The sequence below is a fragment of the Furipterus horrens genome, unplaced genomic scaffold (genome assembly GCF_987537825.1).
Source record: "Furipterus horrens unplaced genomic scaffold, mFurHor1.1.pri manual_scaffold_7, whole genome shotgun sequence".
NCBI lineage: Eukaryota > Metazoa > Chordata > Mammalia > Chiroptera > Furipteridae > Furipterus > Furipterus horrens.
The window spans coordinates 32,236,783-32,249,803 of record NW_028327177.1 but is presented as its reverse complement, the minus strand read 5'-3'; the positions used below and the strand labels follow the sequence as shown (position 1 = coordinate 32,249,803).

The following is a 13,021-nucleotide window of genomic DNA, read 5'->3' as shown; positions in this document are numbered from 1 at the left end:
AGGTGGCCACATGTGAGGACCCCCTGATGGGCCAGGTGCAGAAGTGCCCCAAAGGTATCCAGAGATATGGGTCTATAGCCTTGTAGCTCTCAGCCCATTTCACCAGCTTCCCAAAGGTTGGGGTCCATTTTTTAAAGCTCTAGAAGAAAGCACTCTTTCTTATTTTCTTTTTTTCTCATCTGTTGATGTCTGCAAAGTCTGGCTTATCAAAATCCAAAACCATCTGAATGAGAAGCCTACAGACAAATTGTGAATGCACCACTATTAACCCCTGGGCAGATTTTATTTATTTATTTATTTTTAAAATATCGATGTGTGGAAGAAACAATCCAAACAATTGGTTACCTTTCACACACCCTCCACTGAGGAGCTGGCCCACAGCCCAGGCATGTGTCCTGACCAGGAACCAACCAGTGACCTTTCCGCTCACAGGCTGGTACTCAGTACACTGAGCCACACCAGCCAGGAAATCCCTGAGCAGATTTAAAGAGAATAATGATGTCTGCTTACCAAGGACCAACTTTACACAGGAGCAACCTTTTCCATTTAACCTTCCCCTCAACCCTGTGAGGTAGGTGCTCTTACTATTCCACTTCACAGTTGAGGAAACAGACTTAGATATTGCAGAATAATTAATTTCACTTAGGCAGTAAATGGTGAAGATGTATGTGAGCCCAGGTCTTACCTTTAACCACTAAGTCACATTTCTCTTAGATGAACTAGAACAGCAATTTACAATCTTTTTCTTCTCATGACACACATAAAATAATTACTAAAATTCTGCAGCTCACCAAAAAATATATAATATTTTTAATCGATCTAACAAAAAAAGATAGGTACAATTTTAATTCACTCACATTGGATGACTATTGCTGTGTTGGCTATTGTCATTTTTTAATTTGACAATCTAAAAGGAAAGAGGTCAGTGCCCCTGACGAAGTAGTCAGGTATTGCATGTTTTAAAAATACTTGTGGCACACTGGTTGAAAATCACTGGACTGAAAGGATCAGAGCTTCCGACTCAAGAACTAGGGCTGAATGCTACTTTCTTCAGTTCCTTCCTCATTTCCTCCCCGTCCACAGCTTCTTGTAGAGACGCAGCTTCTCTTAGAGACATCAGGAAATGCAAAGGCAAAACTTGGAAAGAAAGTTAAAAAGATTCATGGGTGTGATGGGGCTCAGTCTCAAAGTGTGTGTGTGTGTGTGTGTGTGTGCACGTGTCATGGACTCACTTCTGTGAACATGAAAAGAGAGCCGACCTCTGTGTCCTTCAGCTTCAGGGAGAGCTGCCCAGAATAGGCCTGGCCTCACTGTACCTCATCTCGTTACACAGCAGCGTCTCTGTTCCTGTCCAGCAGCCCACCTCGCTGCTTTTCTGCTTCCCAGCGCTCATTCCTTTCCCTCCTGACCTCTGCCCTTGCTGTGGATCGGCTCCCTGGGGCATTTGGTTCGCACTTCCCCAACCAAATCTCAGTTCCTCGCTCCTGCTGTGCACCAGCTCCTCTGTAGGACTGCTTTGGTTTTCTCCTCTGGTCTTTGTAGCACCCGCTGTGCCTTCTCTCTTCAACTTATTCAGGGTAAGTGTGAAATGAGGACAGCTCAGGCCAGGTCTTCTGCTTGACGCCTCCCTGAAGCCAGCGACCAGCTCTTCCCTGAGACGGTACCCGAAATGGCAGTGCTTAGCCTCTACGGCATGCTCTGAATCCCAGCTCTGCCACTTGGCCAGTACTTCACTTCCTCAGACTCAGTTTTGTTTTCTGTAAGATGGGTATAATAATCCCTTCCTCAAAGAGTTGGCAGTAGTTAATGATTTAATGGTCTAAAACACTTGGATAGTGACAGCTATGGAAAAAGTTGTAGGCCCTGGCTGGGTGGCCAGTTGGTTGGAGCATCTTCCCATACATCAAAAGGCTGCGGGTTTGATTTCTGGTCAGGGCACATACCAAGGTTGAAAAAAAAAATAGTTGTAGTTATTATTAATATTACCTTTACTACATGTGTTGTTCCTCACTACTCATGTGACATAGATCTCTCTCATAGTCACTCTCCACCCAGCATTTACAAGAAAAAAAAAAAAAAACGTGATCTCAATAACCTTTACAAAACAGATGTTATTACCTCCTTTATAAGTAAGGAAACAAAGTTATAGTCAGGTTATATAACTTTCCCAAGGTTGCACTGTTTGGAAAAAAGAACAACTGAGATTAATTAGTTTCATCTCTGACTCCTTTAGGAAATATTTACTGGGTGCTTTTAATGCCATGAACTCAGCTAAGGGCTGAGGAGACCATGGTGATCAGACACAGACCTGGGGGTATGGGGCCGACAGTCAAATGGAGGAAGGGGCAGGTAAATGGATAATTATGCAACAGTGGGATAAATGAATTCAAATAGGCAGCAGGACTCCAGACCTGTGTGGTGACTCCACCACCACAGAGCTAAACACAATGTGAGCTAGACTGTGTCCTGCTGCCGGCACCAGGGGACACGCTGGAAGAGAGAGAGTAATTCTGATGGGAAAGAGGGGATGACGAAGGAGACCAGCAGCCAGCCTTATTAGGGACAGGTTTCAGAGGAAGGGGCATAGGTAGAGATGGAAGGAAAGGTACCTAGGTGGTAGGACGAACATAAATAAGCAAGAGGCTGAAGGAGAGAGGATTCATGGTAGGGAGTAATGCTGATGGTAAGGGGGCCAGATCAGGAAGAGTCTACAGTGCCAGGCCAAGGAGCTTATTTTGTAGTCAACAGGCAGCCATCTAAGGTGGCTATTTGTCGAGCATGCATGTGGAAGCTCGACAGGAGAGGAAAAAAGTTTTAGGTAGGAAGATCAAGGTCTATCATTTTAATCAGGTTAGTCTCCATTACTTTGACAGAGATGGTGGTGGTGGCAAAAAAATTCCAGGATTTAGATAAGATATGAGAAGGGAAGGGTAGAGCAAGGCCAATCAGAGCTCTGCTACTTTGACTAGTCAAGCCAACCCCCAGTGGAAGGGTGCAGTAAATCAGTCAACTTAAACACAAAATATTTCCTAGACTCAGAACAGGAAGAGCGAGAACATCACTATAGATATTATGCTGTCAAGAGAAGGACTGCATCAATAAAAGTAAAACTGCCATTCCAGACATAATTGTAAAGAAATTTTTTAAAAAGAAAGAAAATAAACACAAGCACAGAACAGCAGAAGTTGGCAGTATCCAGGGGAAGGTGTTCTATGACTCCCCCAAATCAGTTGCCTTATCCCTGTAATGGGTATATTTTCACAGCACTGTGTGTCTTGATGCCATTGCCTTTCAATTTATGTCACCGACTCTTCTTGCTCTGCCTTCTTATTCACTAAGCTATTTCCTAATTATAATCCTGCTTTGTATGTAGCTCCTTCTACGGAGGAACAGAAACCACTGACTCCAGCATGAACAACCAGTACATTTGGCAAGAGGCAATAGAATGTAGTGGTTAAGAGCGTGGTTACTGAGTTTGACACCTTCTAGCTGTGTGATCTCGGGCAAATTATTTCAAAGCTCTGCAGCTCAATTTCCTTATCTGTAAAATGGAGGTGATACTAGTACTATATCTCAAAGGGTCATTGCAAGGCTAAATCACCTAATGCCTAGCTTTTGAGACGCCTTTGCGTGCCTGGGGCTAGTTGCTACTGTCTTTGTTATGCAAAATGGCTTTGATACTTCCAAGACCCAAGAAGATGGGAGGAGTCTGAACTGTGGGATGGTACGGAAGGAGCCTACAGAGCCTGCATAGGGTTATGTGAATGGTCAGAACTGGTTGCAACACCCACTGCGTCAGAGGATGCAGTCAGGGATATATAAGCAGAGGACATCCCCAATCAGATTTGAGTGATTGGCAACTACTGGTAAAGCTGAACTGTGCCTAGGAAGTAGGGAAACAGTGTTTCCGACTCTTCTAAGGCTGGCCTGGTTTGATAGGGGGAGGCAGAACTATGTGTTTGTGGGTATTTTAAAGAACATAAGACTTAACAGCAGAAATCTGCAAATGATCTAAATCTATTTAACTGTTAAATAAACAGTTCTTTTTTTCTTTTCACTAAACTCTAGAACTGAGAGTTGTAATTCTGGTCTCAGGCAATTGGGCCCCTAACTAAACAGCCTGTGGGTTCTGTTTTAATCTGAACAGCCCAGAGGTTCTGTTACAATAATTCTATCACAACATGACCTCCTTGGATTCTAGCAAATGCTCCAAGGTAATCTGTATTTAATATTTCTCTGATGCTCACCAAACAATTAATTTGTCAATAGATTGCAAAGAGAAATGCTTAAAAATAATTTTTTTAAATGGCAATATATAAAGAACCAGATTTTTAGAAAGACAATTATAGTAATTTATATCTTAGAGTATTTTAACTTAAAAATTCTTTTATATCCATTACAATAAATCCTTTATTTATTACAACGAGATTAGTTAATTCACATTTTCCTGTTAAAAAGTTGACTAACAAATCTAAACCAGTGCATCACTTAGGAATGTATTTGGCTGCAAATAAAAGAAACCCTGACTCATCTGACTTAAAAGAAAATGAGGAAGTTATTATCTCATATAACAGTGAGCTCAGAGTTAGGCAGTTTCCGGGCTTTAGTGGTTTAATGATATTATCTAAGTTATTTGCATCTTTTTACTGTGACCTTCTCAGAAGGTTGTGTTCATTGTCGGCATCTTCCAGGACTGCAAGAAGGTGCCACCAGCCCAGGTGCTATCTCTTCACACAGCAAATCTAAAGGCAGCATCTGAGCAGGCATTCTCTATCAAGAACAGGGAGACCCTTTCCCAGGAATCCCCAAAGACCTTCTGTCGCATCCCTTAGGCCAAAGTCACATCACAAGCCTATGGAGTCACCACGATTGACTAAGAACAGCAAAGATCTACTCCTTAGGCTGTCAAGGAGCCCTTGTCCTAAGTCCATGAAGGCTGCGCAAAATTAGGGTTCTGTTAGCAAGGAGTGTGAGAAACGCTCACAATAAAAACTGGGACACAGGATGTGAGCAGTAAAGCGAGGCCTTTATTCACGAGTCTGCAGAGCCGGGCGCACCCTCACAGCCAGGAGAATGTGCGCGCGAAGTAGACAAAGATGGCTGGTTTTATAGTCTTAGCTTCCCCACCCTAAAGCTTCCCCGCCCTGAAATTGCCCTGAAAGTGATTATCTTCCCCACCCTAAAATTGCCACCCTAAAGTGATACTTTCCTCGCCCTAAAGTGAGAGCGATCAGCTCCCCCTCCCCTCTCCTTCTTCCCCGTTTCTCCATTACTGGTTACTCAGGAGTTACAATCTAACACGGTTATCTAAATGCCCCTTCTGTGGTTTGTAGATATGCCAGAGCTGTCAGCTCCCTTCTCAGAGACCCTCTAATTACATTTGCCCTTAAGACCCTTTAATTACATTTGCCCTTTGTTACTAATGACTTTCTACTGGTTTGGGAGTCACTATGTCCTTGTTTCTTACAGAAGGAGGGGCTGTCTGGTGGGTGGTCAATTACCGGTGTCTGCCACAACCACCCTTTGTTTGTTTGTTTGTTTGTTTATTCGTTTATGTTAAAAGTTTTGGTTAATCTTCCCCTCATGTGAGTTTGTCCATATTCCTTTCCTTTCTTTTTCTGATTGGGGATGTTGAAATGCTCCCAGCTTACTATTCAAAGCACCAATTTTTCACTATACTGGTTTTAGGATTAGAGGCTTAGAAGAATGAGCTGAATTTATATTGGCTGTTGGGATATAATTTGGAAGGTACATTTTGGACAAATTACCAACTTTTGGGTGTTTGGTTATGATTTACTTTTTAATTCTAAAAAACAAGAAAGGAAACAAAACAAAACAAAAATAAATAAATAAAAAGAATGCTGGAAAGTACCACTGGCTATATAGCCAGCCTCCCGTTTTGGTTGTTTGGTCACTCTCATTTCATTCCTTACCAACCTACAGAGTAGGGGAAGTAGGGTCAGAGAGGTAAAGGGACTCTTGTGAGGCCATGAGAGCAAGTTTTAGGTTTCCTGGCTACAGACTCGTCACTAAGTGTAGTCTGAAAATAACCCTGGCAGCTCATGCTGATAACCCGGACAATGAGCTAGCAGAAGGGCTGCACCTATGCTGAGCTTTATATGGGACTGGTAGTGCCCTGCCCCTTTTAGGAGGACTGCAGCTCATTTGCATCTCAAGGTCCCCAGGTGCTAGCAACTGGCTTTCCCAGCAATTCCTGTGAACAGCTGGGCCTCAAATCCAGACTTCCTGGACTAAGCAGCCTCAGTATCCCCCACTGACAAGACTTTTTTCTTATACTTGCTTTATAGATTAAAGGGTAGAATAAAGGGAGATATTGTTCTCTGCTAGAATATAACCCATAATACATTCTTACACAGCACCCTAGCCTGTCTGTCTCTGGGACTAGTGGAGACAAGGAACTCTTATCTACTCTTTCTGTGTGATTTGCCTTACTGGTTTTTCCATTCCCCAATAAAAGCTGTCCCTTAAACCAAACTGGGTGAAGTTGTAGAATTCATTCCAAAACTGATGCACAACAGGCAGTTACTCAGAAGAAACCCAATTTGCACAACAGTCAGACATCTGCTTCTTTTATGCAGGTTGAAGGATTTAAGTACCATTCAACTGAATCAATGAGGGAGGTTCAGGAATGTCAAAAACAAACTACTATGTAGTTTTGCCTGGGCCAAGTTTAAAAAGCAGGGCTCGTTAGAAGGGGACAGCTCTAATCCCTGTTCCTGATTCAACATGGACGGCCAGAAGCCAGAAGCCAGAAACAGAATCAAGGTAACAATGACCCAAAAATGTTGCTCCAGCTCCCGCCTTGTTTGCTTTATGGGAATGTCTGTTCCCTCAATGTCCCCCAGTTCCTCTGGGAGACTTGAGAGAATGTCTTGTGTGTGCATGAAAATGAATGTTGTCTCCTGCCTTGACCTGCAATGGCTGGTTCCTGGATGCCTGCCTGAGGTTAGTTCATCTCCCACATCAACTGTAGTCCAGAAGTAGACTGGGTCCAGCCCCCCGACTCCCCTCCCTACCAGAGACCCAAATGAAGAATGTTCCCATCACCCTCTAAATTCCCATGTCTTCCCTAAAAACTTCACTGAAATCCTATTGTGTTCTCTTTATCACAGCCTCTTCTCAGGTCTTGGGTCTTCTCAGGTGCACGTCTGGGACAAGCTGAGGGACAGACAAGGGCTGTGCTGGGTCATACCCACCCCTGGTACTAACTCAAGGTCCTTGAACAATCTTGTGGTTCTCTCTCTCTCTCTCTCTCTCTCCCCTTAGGATGAATTCTCACTTCCCTTAGGAGATTTTTTGGTCCTTTATGCACATAGGTCCATATCTATCTCCCCTTCTATTTTTAGGCAATACTGAATACTAAGGGGATCCATGCTGAAGCTATCAGAATGGGACCCTCATTTCCAAATAAAAACAAATGTATGCATATTTCCATTTATTTTGTTGTCCCTTCCATCAAGAAATGGAATCTTATCTCTTCACCTTGCACGTGAGCTTGGCCATGCAGTTTGCTTTGGCCAGTGACACATTAGCAAGTAAGACACAGAGGATTGAAAATAATTTGTGCAATGGGGTCTGCTCTCTTTTGCTGCATTTGGAACCTAGTGGTCAGTGAAAAGCCTGGGTTAGCCTGCTAGATGCTACAGACACACAGTAGTTACCTCTGCACCATAGCCAACCACCAGACATGTGAGTGAGGCCATCCATTTTCAATCAGCTTCTGACTGAGCTGCCAGCTGACTGTAGCCACATGAGTGAGCCCAAGCGGGACTAGCAGAAGAGCCACCTTGCTGAGCTCAGTTCAAATTGTCAATACACAGAATTTTCAGTTATTCAGTGATTTTTTTTTTTAAGTTACTAAGTTTTGGGGTTGTTTGATATGCAGCAAAAAATAACTGATACATTATTAGAATGATGGGAGAGGGAATGTGGAATTGATAAAATAAGTATCCATAACTGATGGATAAAATGACATCTATAGTCTTCTTCGGATATTGAAATTCTATGATTTGGTGAGTAGATCCCAATGTCTATAAAAAGTACAATACATATGATTTGCATTTCTAATTTAAGACCATATTTTCTCTTCCCCTTTCTTTTATATTGTAAATCTCAGAGATACACAATGCATGACCATAAAGATCTATGACTGATTATCACCACATCGATCTCATTATTTCCTGGCCATACCTTGGTCTATTGCTGCCAAGGCAGTTACTTTCTTGAATTGTGTACTGTCTGTAAATATTAACTTCACATGATTCACATTGCAATCTTGGGTAAGAGTTATATATATATATATAATATATTTTTAAAAAGAGTTGAGATTTGGCCCTGGCCAGGTACCTCAGTTGGTTGGAGCATCATCCCAATGCACCAAGGTTGTGGGCTAGATTGCTGGTCTGGGCACTTACAAGAATCAACCAATGAATGCATAAATAAATGGAACAACAAATCGATGTCTCTGTCTCCCCCACTTCTCTCTCCCAAATCAGTTGAAAAAAGAGTTGAGACTTATGTATGAATTAGTTTTTTAAATAAAAAGATATTGAAATCACTTGTAAAGTCACATACAGCCGTAGAAGAATGCAGATGCTATAACACTATAACACTAAGGGAAATTACATCTAGGCTTCCATCCAGCACAATGCAATTTTCAGCAGCTAAGACAGAGGCCTTGAAAATAAGAGGCATTAATGGTAATGTTGATGAACTCATAATCCCCACTGTTGAATGAATGACCAAGAAAGACCAGAATAATGATGATGCTGTGAATTCTCAGTATTTTTACCTAGTGTTGGCAGCAAGTGACTAAGCAGGCTTTCACAACAGCAATGTAATTAAATTACTAGTTGTTTATCTAAATAATTTCTGAAAGTCAGAAAAAAATAGCACTGTTTAATTTTGGAGAAGATTTCATTTCGCTGAGGTTTTTGCTGCCTGCCCACAAGACAGAGATTCCCCAGATGGGCTACCACCCTGCCCTGGTTTACAGACCTGGGGTCCACGTTAGGTCACATAGAGGGAGGTGCAGGAGAGAGGCAAATGCATCTTTGTACACACCTTGCACTGAGGACAGTGGGCCTGGGGTTCTGGGAACAAGTCCCCTTTCAACTCACTGTTCAGTGCCTTCTCCTTCCCTGGCTTTGACACAGTTTTCTCTTTGAAGCACTAGGACATCAGGGAAGATTGTGGACCGTTCTCATCTCCATTTTATGCTGTTCCCTGCCTTCTCTACTTGACCAAGGCCTCAAAGGGTCTCCTCCTCCAGGTACCCAGAGCTGACCCAGCAGGAGGGGCAGACTGGTTTGAAAGTGCAACTGCCCTTATTTATTATAGAACAACCTCTCTTCTTTTCTTGCCTTTTTTTAGCCTGAAGGACAAAGACAGAGAAGGATCTTGATTTTCCTCATTACTGTGCTCCAGCTGGTGGCTTATCCAACTTCTGAAATCACCTGTGATGTAACAATTTTTAAAAAATACTTAGCACCTTATTTTATGTAATTTTTTGTGTAACAGGATGGGAATTTGGTTTTAAAACTTTTGACCAACAATCATCCAGACAAATAAAAACAAGGACAAAGAGAGTAACTGCGATGAGCAGATATAACAGCCTGCTGTGCCAAGAATGTGCATGAATCATGTCTTCCAAAGGCTGTATTGCTCCTCTGTTTTGGAATGATCTGCAACTTCCTCCTTACTAAGTCTTTCTTGATCCTTAAGGACACACAGAGCCTCAGAGCAAAAGGGACCTCAGATGTCATCTTGGTTCATCAACTTCACTGCATCCCCCATTCTTCTTTGGGGGTTGGAGAAACAAGGATGGAGAATGTTATAGGTTGAATTCTCCCCTCCAAAAAGATATGTCAAAGAGTTAACCCCGAGTATCTATGAATGCAGCCTTATGTAAAAATGGGACCTTTGCAGATATAATCAAGCTTAAAATGAGGTTGTTGGGGTGGGCCCTAATCCAATGTAACTACTGTCCTCACTAGAGGAAAAGAGATACTGGGACAGACACAGGAGGGAGAACACTATATAAAGACAAAGGAAGAGATTGAACTGCTCCAGCCTTGAGCCAGGTATCTCCAAGGATTGCTGGCAAATCATGAGCAGCAGGGAAGAGGCAAGGTAGGATTCTTCTGCTGTACAGATTTTAGAGGGAGCATGACCAGCCACTGACACCAGGATTTCGACTTCCGGCATCCAGAACTGTGAGACAGTACATTTCTGTTCTTTTAAGTCACATAGTTTGTTATGGGAGGCCAGCAAATGAATACAGAGAGTTTAGGCAGATTGCCCACTATCTGGTGACGGCAGAGGATGCACAAGAACAAAACACTTGTGAGTCTCATTGCAAAGCTCCATCCCTTGTCCAGGGTTTATTCCTGTGAGGTGTGGCAACTCAACTGCGTGCATGTGTTTTCTTAAATCTTCTGTTTTTGCAAAAAATAATAAATGGAGCTACTTTAAAATGGAGCCGGAGCTGTCCTGCCAGAGGAACTTCCTTGCACATCTGATGTCTCAAATCTTTGGAATGTTTAAAATAGGGCAAGATAATCTAAGCAACATTGTGTTTGAAAGAACCGTTTGCAGAACAAAAAGAAAACAGATATTATGACTACCATACTGATGTCTACCAGACTGAAAAATTTAAAAAAATCTTTAGGATAAACATCGTTATATTATCTGCACCAACAGAAATGCCTTCCTTCTACTGATGTAATTGTTCCCCTTCTCTTTCTCATATATTCCCATTGCCTTTGCCTCCTAATCAGAACCTTATTTGGGTTTCTGCCTGAATCAATGCTTCTCGAATAGCTATCCTTTCATCTAAAATTAATGCTTGTTGCCTCTCACTTGGAAAGGTCTTTTATTTTGAGGTTCACATTTCATTTCAGTTTTCTATAATAATTACCGTCAAATAGACATTCTTTTCTCCCACTTTTTAATTTTGAAAAATTTGAACCTAGTTGAAAGAATAATACGATCAACACACATATTTCCTCCGCCTAGATTCAGCAATTACTATTTTGCTGTTTGTTTCTTTCTGCATGTTTACTTTTGTCTTAAACCATTTGAAAGTTGCAGACCTCATGACATTTCACACCCCAAAATTTCAGCATGTCTCCTAAGAACAAAGATATTCTACTTCATGACAATCAGATTCAAGGAACTTAATACCAATACAAAAGGATTATCTAATAAAAAGATTATATCCAAATTTCTCCAATTTCACCTAAATATCCTTCATTGGTATTTTCTTTCTTCCTTCTCTCCCTTCTCCTCTGCTCTTACTTGTTTTTGGATTTAGCTCCCCATCACTCAGCCCGCACATGTCCTTAATCTTTTAATTTGGAGCATTTATGCAATTTTTGTTTGTTTGTTTTTCACTCCATTAATATTTTTGAAGAGTCTAAGCCAGTTGCCTAATAGAACGTCCCACAATCTGGGTTTGTCTGTTTTTCCTCGTGATTAGATTCTGGTTAAACATTCTGTGGTAAAAATATTACCAACGTGATACTGTGTACTGCCCATTGCATCTCATCAGGGAGGGCATGATGTCAGTCAATAATCATCATCATTGATCATGTCATGAAATCAATTTAATTGGAAGTTGCTACTTTTAACTAGTATAAGAACATGAAATCACGTCGGTGACGGTTGTATCTGTAGATATTTCCTGTTGTAATTAATAAATAATCTGTGTGGGATATTTGAGAGAAAACTTGTTCTTAACTACTTAATACAGTGCATCCAGAGTTAAAAACAAATGTTGACTTGGTATTAGATATCACTCTGTAGCTGAAATGCAACACCTAATGTGCCCTGCTTAATTTACTGCATGTGTTTTACAAGAGTTGTGGTGGAGGGGGAGGCGGGGATTAAGATTAAAACAAACCCTCTTCCTTTATAAAGTACCAACCTACAGAAACCTGAAGGTCATTCTTATGGCTTTTCCAGCACATAAATATTACCCAGGTTTTGGGCTCAGCCAAGATTTTCTGACTCGTTAAAATTTACAATGAAACTTAAGAAGGCATACCAAAAAAAAGTTAAATATACAAGAGTAAAACCCTCGCTAGGTAACTCCAATGTCTAAAGCACAAAATTACATGAGCTAAATCAAAGGTTTCCTTTCAGCATGTCAGTATCACAGATAGCTCAAGTATCATGGATAACATAGAGCTTGTACCATTACGCTGTGTCAAGGTAGCATTTTCCTTGTTGGCTACCACAAAGAACATAAACTTGAGACAGCAGGACAAAAATAGATCTGTAAAGCTATGTCAGTCATTTTTGAGAAATCAAAACACTCACAGTTTTAACTGGAAGTTCAATTTTAATTAGTATAATGACATGAAAACATACACTTGAGTGTCCGAGTGAATATTAAGCAGTGTGATTAAGGTACATAAGCCACCAAGTCCATCCTTAGGGTGTTCCTGTACCATGAAAGGGGTATCTTCTGTACTGTTTCCCACGAGATTGCAAGTTCCATGAGAACAGGGACTTGGTCCTGTTTGATCTCCAGTGTTCAGAACAGTGTCTGGCACACAGTGGGTGTCCCGGAATTAATGGTTGAGTGAATTAATGACTCAAAATAGTCTTGTTCTTCAAGGTTAGGTCAATTCAACATTTCTAAAAAAAAAGAGATATAATCTTGTGACCTCTCCACCCCCTTTTAATTTAATGATAAAACGTGTTGCTTGGGAGTGTGTGAGTAGAGGGGCCTCCAAAGCTTCTTTATCTCGACCTCCAACAGCTTAGCTAGTCAGTTCAGGACAGACAGGCTTCAAAGCACACCTTTGTGTGCCAGATCATGTCATGATTCTACCCCTAAAAGTCACCTCTCTCTCTCTCTTTTTTTCTTGGCAAAGCAGAAACCAGAAAGGATGTGTAATATTCCATTGTCCCATCATAACTAGGGTGTTATCTCCATCCAATATTTCCACCGCTGAGTTGCTAAAGGTCATAGGGAGAAGAAAACCTGTGGATT

General features: G+C 41.5%; 1 long non-coding RNA gene across 1 annotated transcript; it reads left to right on the top strand.

Moving 5' to 3' along the window:
* The first annotated feature begins 445 nt into the window (after positions 1 to 445).
* LOC150004242 (uncharacterized) lies at positions 446 to 11,254 on the top strand. The gene is made up of 3 exons (XR_016512279.1): positions 446 to 571; positions 9,191 to 9,292; positions 9,394 to 11,254. It is a non-coding gene; the product is annotated as an uncharacterized LOC150004242 (long non-coding RNA).
* The last annotated feature ends 1,767 nt before the right edge of the window (positions 11,255 to 13,021 follow it).